The sequence below is a fragment of the Octopus bimaculoides genome, chromosome 2 (genome assembly GCF_001194135.2).
Source record: "Octopus bimaculoides isolate UCB-OBI-ISO-001 chromosome 2, ASM119413v2, whole genome shotgun sequence".
NCBI lineage: Eukaryota > Metazoa > Mollusca > Cephalopoda > Octopoda > Octopodidae > Octopus > Octopus bimaculoides.
Genome location: NC_068982.1, coordinates 91,320,714 through 91,327,271, shown reverse-complemented (window position 1 = coordinate 91,327,271; position 6,558 = coordinate 91,320,714).

Here is a 6,558-nt window from a genome sequence, read left to right as displayed (position 1 = left end):
GTAAACAACATAAAAAGGAAAATCGTCAATGAATTTTTTTGCGAAAAATTGCAAGAATACAAATTGTAAGTTAAATTACAGAAATAGATAAATATATAAAAAAGAATAAAAAAGAAGCTATAGTTCAGTTTACGTAAACACTTAATACATTTTTTGTAGCAACGCTGTGGTTCACTGTTCTATGTCGAAAATTATAACCATCAATTTCAGGAATGTGATAGTATGCCCTCCACAAGTTACTGAAAATCATGGTTTCTTGAAGAACCGACTGACGTAGGCATTCTTCTAGTGTGTCGCGATTCCAACATGGCATTGCATAAAGAAAAGAACATATCTAGTCTCGTGTCATACTCCTTCAAAAACCCACAGCTCAGGTTGCAGAAACCCTTCCTCGGTTGTAGTTACGTCTCGAGAAGACTGTTTCGTCTGTCTCAACAATCTTCTCAAGACCGCCTATCTGAACCGAATTGTGGAGCAGGTCCTCCGCACATATTTCATGAACATAGCTGTTGTAATCAACAGCTGTAGTTCATCCACAGTTCTTCAACACAAAACTGGACTGAATTCAATTCCTTGACCCATGAGTAAAGGCAGTATAGTTCTGAGAAGAAGGGTGTCATATTGCAACCATGTATCTTTTCTGAGACACGCACTCATCGCATCCTTTTCAGGAACACCGTCAATGAAATTTTCTCTCAAAGCATCTCCTTGTTCATATAGTATCTTTTTGTACTTACGTTTCTTTTTGGGATAACAGCCTTCTCTTGCAATTAAGAAACTGCATTTCAATTTCTCCATCAAAGAAATGGACAGGTAAAGACAATACACGATGCGATGAGTTTTAAGCAGACTATACCTTGGCTTGTTACTATGGAAACAGGCACCAATATGTCAGTAGCTTTCGTAGTTGTGTATATGCGTGTGTGTGTGCGTGCGTAGATGTGTGTGTAGGTGTGTGTGTGTATGTATGTATGCATGTATGCATGCATGCATGTATGCATGAATGCATGAATGCATGCATGCATGTTTGTATGTATATATGTATTTATGTATGTATGCATGCATGTGTGTATATTAGTATGTATGTATGCATGCATGCATGTATGTATATTAGTATGAATGCATGCATGCATGCATGTATGTCTATATGTATGTATGTATGTATGCATTTATGTATGCAAGCTTGCATGTATTATATATATATTTATATATGTATGCATGCATGAATGTATGCTGCATATTTGTATATAATTCGATCCTCGAAGCACCTTGCAATGCGTTCGTCCTGGATATGGTGTTATTTGTTAAAAGTGCACTACGTCGTGCGTATTACAGGATGGCTAAGGTGAAGACTAACGCCCATTCCTCTTATTACGAAGTACTGTACTCACCACTGTGATCGTGGAAAACACGCGTCGGTTAAAATTGTGCTGCCATATTAGCTTTGTTTATAGAGATGGCATATGCCATCATGTGATGTCTACTTCCAGCAGAGTAGGTTTGGTTATGATGTTGCACTGAGCTGATCGAATATCAAACAACTTGAGTTTTTAAGGATTCACACACACACACACACACACACACACACACACACACACACACACACACACACACACACACACACACACACACACACACACACACGCACGCACGCACACACACACAAACACACACGCACACACAAACACACACACACGCTGCACACACTCACATGTACATTCAAACACACGTAACCATATATACGCACGGTCGTACACACATAAATACACGCACGAACACTGGCATGCACATGTACATATGTGTGGAGAAAAGTGCATGACAATAGCACACTTATATTGCTCAGAAACACCTGCAGCTTGATAACAATAATTTAAGTGGACCTCAACATATATAATGTAGTGAATCAACAAATTTTAATTAATTAAAATGACACTTTCGGAAATGAGAAATCGTTATCTTCTAATTAACTATAGTTAAAAAGAAGACAGGGGAAATAACTCCAGTGTTGAATTAAAAATTAATTAATATCAACTTGAAATCTATTATAGTTGCTGTGTCTTTTACCATTGGCAGTCTCACCCCAAGTGAGCGATCGTAAATGGTTTGTGAAATCAGCCTTATTATAATATATATTGCTCGCTTGTTAGTGTGTTCGGTTTATGGTAATAAAATCGTAGATTCAATTCCTCCACAATGAGAAGATTTGGTGCAGCTGTTTGGATATGGACAATTTGGCGCGGCTGAGTGGACACTGAATCTGTTTTAGTGCCAGTACTTTTAGGTACTGGAGGCAAACACACACGTACACACGCGCGCGCGTGCGCTCAGAAATATACACATACATTCAGATAGATAGATAGCGATAGATAGAAATAGAGAGAGAAAGGAAGAGGGTGGGAGAGAGAGGGAAAGAGGGAGAAGTAGAGAGAGAAACATTAAAACGTCTAATGTTAAATAAATCAGCGCCAAATCAGCGACGTCAAATAGGCTGGTCCAAAACGTCTCATATGAAAATATGGCAGTTGTAGGTGGGCGTAGAATACAGAAACGAGGGCCAATCAGAAAAAGAAGCATTGATGCTGAAAAGGTTAGAAACCACTGGTTTGAACAAAGGAAAAAGTTGTTTCTGCATTTCTATCCACTTATGACAGAATTGTTTAAACGTAATGGTCGTATTTATATAATTCTGTATAATTCATCCTGGGCTGAGACACACGTTGTATACTTGAACAATACCCTTAATTTCAGCTAATCTACGTAGCTGAATGATTGCTATCCGAATACTGGTGTATGGCTTTCTCCTTCCAGCTGTCACATCCAGAGTGTTCCTCGAATCAAAAGTGAATGGGAAGCATGAAGGTGTTTATATCTTCTCGTATCAGAGTAAGTGGTGGCTGGCTGTGCTACTTCATAGTGCATTTATTGTTATATGTAGGGAGATAAGGATAGAGGTGGTGCATTGGTGGAGAAGAATGATTGGATGAATCAGGATAACGAACATAATACGTGAATATAAACAGTATTAGATGTGGAGTCAATACAATACCAGGCTGCGCAGTCTACCTGCAATTACCACTTGTAGCTGCGGTAGATTCACATAAGCAGAGAGAGGAATTCATAATCAACGAGTACTTCATTAGATTGCTGTGCTGAGTTCAAATCTTCATCTTATTGATGCCTATAGTTCCCAACCAGAGTGGGTGGGAGATTGTGGGTAGTTTTTTTGTGGAGGAGCAGGGCCTTAGCGAGTGTGTTTCTTTAATCTAAGCAGATTTTGAATTGTCTCCATGAATCAAAATACATCAATTTAAGTTTTTTTTTGTTTATCATGCGGTGAGCTGGCAGAATCATTAGCATACCGGGCAAAATGCTTAGCGGCATTTCTTCCGTCTTTACAGTCGCAGTTAGAATTCCGTCTTTTATCCTTTCAAGGTCGATAAAATAATTAATATTTGAATTCTAGGGTCAATGTAATCAGTTTCCCTCTTCTCCCAAAATTGCTGACCTTAAATTAAAATGTATTCTTTTTCATAAGTTTATTTTTCAGACATTTTAAAACTATGTTTTAATTTTTAGATATTTTCAGAGAGAATGAAATTTTATTTTAATTGTTGAACATCTACTAATTCATAGTTTTAAAAAGCATTACATTTATATTTAAAAATCACGATTTAAACAAAATTTTCAAATGAAAATATGGCGGTAGTAGGTTGGCGTTGAATGCAGAAATGAAGGCCAATCACAAAAAGAAGCATTGATGCTGAAAAGGTAAGAGACCAGAGGTCTAAATAAAGAAAAAAATTGCTTCCGCATTTCTATCCACCTATGATACAATAGTTAAAACATAATGGTCACATTTATGTAATTCTATATAATTATTTGTCAAAGGGAGAACTCGATATGAAATAGAGAGGTACGAAATTGAAGTAGCGTTAATGTTGACAGGTGAGCACCACATCCGGTGAACTGAGTCACTTTTCTATTCTACCTATTCACAGTAATTCTTCACCGTCTTTCTTGATCGTTTCCTCTCCTTACTGATCCTTTCTCCACTTAATTATAACAACAAACCATGCTTCCCATGGATGATATCATCATGGTTTACAAACACCATACGGATTCTATGTTTTTATACTCACCATTTCCCACACATTAATGCAGTGCTTATATTATTTTTCAATATGAAACTATAACAGAAAAACAAATCAATGTTTTCTAAAAACACCATCCCTTAGATTTAATAATATTCTTTTCGGTAAGTCAACGTTAAAACTTATTCTGGTCGACATATGGTGACCTTTCCTTAAACCCTGTCCAATGGCGGTGTTTGAAATATAAACTGTATCCGAGTTATTTCTGTTTCCTTTTACTTCCCATGTTTTTATTTAGTTAACGTCTTTGATATTTCCTCTCTGAGAAAGTCCCGGCAGTCGTTCGAAGCTTCAGATATATCACCTTTACAAACTCCCTATAGTGGTTCGCTACGACACCCGATATTCTCATTTGTTAAACAAAACTCACATGTCATTTCTTATGTACGCATAACGTTTGTGTATTTTATCCAATCGACGCATACAAAAGATGTAGTAATAATTGACATTTAAAATTGTAGCTTATATACGTTGGGTATAAGCGTACATCTGCGTCGAAAGAAGTCGAGAGCGTGAAAACGATTGGAACTCCACCAGGCTGGTTTAATCCTTAAATTATTATATGGAAACAACATGTTTTCTAAATATAAGAACATTAGATTGGAATATAAGACAGGGATCATAGTTTGATCAGATCTATGAGAAATAAATCACTGTCTTTAAAGCTGAAGAATATGGAATGTGCGTCAGGAATATCTAGGGCTGTTACATATGTTTCCAATAATTGTTACTTGTCAATTACACAAAAACACGGGATAAGTTGAATTTAGAGAGTTTGAGAATATTTGAAAGTGCTTTGTGGCTTAGAATCAGATTGTCTGTCGCCAAGTTACTGCCAATTATAATGGTTTACTTTGTGACTTCAGACATGAGGTAGGTATGGTAAGGGGTGTATTTCAAAAGTACTTCATGTCTTTTAATGTAGATTAATATTCTATTGTATTGCTTTTACTTATACATTCTTTATATCAGGAATATTTATAAGACTGATTAAATTAAGAACATTAGCTGTTTTATGGTATTTGTATTGGAAAAGCTTAATATTTGTACATTATTGTTTTTTTCTTCACTTTTCTTATTTAAATATTCCACCACCACCTCACTGTCTGTCTGTCTGTCTGTCTGTCTATCGTTCTCTCTGTCTCTCAGTCTCTGTTTTTGTCTCTCTGTCCCTGTCTCTGTCTCTTTAGCTCTCTCTCTGTCCTTCTCTCTCCCTGTCTCTGTCTATCTGTCTGCCTGTCTGCCTATCTGTCTCTCTCTCATGCAGAAGGTAGATCAGTAAAAAGTTTGTCACTCGTGTCTCGTGTTTGGGTGGCTATGCAGGCAATGCGTTTGGAAGAAGCATAAATGTTATAACTTCTCATTAAAATGATCGTCAGAACGCGGGACTGAATTTTTTTAGAGTGTTTAATTTTCCCCATCTACGCCTTGATTTCAAATGCTGATGAGGTGTATCTCTCTTTCATCCTTCTGAGGCCAATAGAATATTTGGTGATGTGTTTGGGTCGATTCAATCGCCTATGTTATTTTACCTGAAATGTGTAACTTTGTGTCAGTAGGAAATCAACATTCTGTTCAATTTTCGCAACAACTTCAAAACCTCCTGGGCCGATATAAAGCAACATTCGCTACTTTATATGCAGTACAGCAGGTCATGTCACTCCCATTTGGAAAGTCAGTGTATCTGTTCACTTTATTTTATAATTTCTCCCAAGAGTCACACCAAGGTGTTTTGTGATTTCTTTCTTTCCTTCCTTTTTTAAGGTTTAATCAGTTAGAGAACCATTTCTCATTTTGCTGAACAATATTGGACTGAAGCCAACGACAGGATTTCTGCTTAATGATTTGAACTTACTAAATGTTCCAGTCAGAGGTTTCCATCAACAAGCACTAACACAGAGACCATACATCTTAAGTTAAATCTTAGGACAGCATGCACCACCATAAGTTAGGTGCTGACATGGTCGTGTGATTAAGATATTTTCTTTGTATCTACGTGTAAAGTAATCGACATCCTTGCACAAAGGTGGCGAATTAACAGAATCAGTGGAGTATCAGATAGAATACATCAGGTTATTTTTTCTGATTTCCGCGCGCCAAGTTCAAATCCTGCCGAGGTCAACATTGGTTTTCATCAGTTTATGGTCGATAAAAATTTACAAATTCAAGATGGTGGATTAGCAGAACTGTTAGAGGGTAGGGCGAGATGTTTTGCATTATCTGTCGCGACAGCAATGTCCTCGACGGTAATGGTGTGAAATTCTGTTGGCCAAGTCAGCAGCATTTCCTTTGGATAACATCGGTGGTGTGAAGAGGGAATATTTGCGTGCATGGACAACTACACGTATTTTGTTCCAGTAATACATACTTGTGCAGATACATGTTAAGCATCCAGAAACATAGGTCT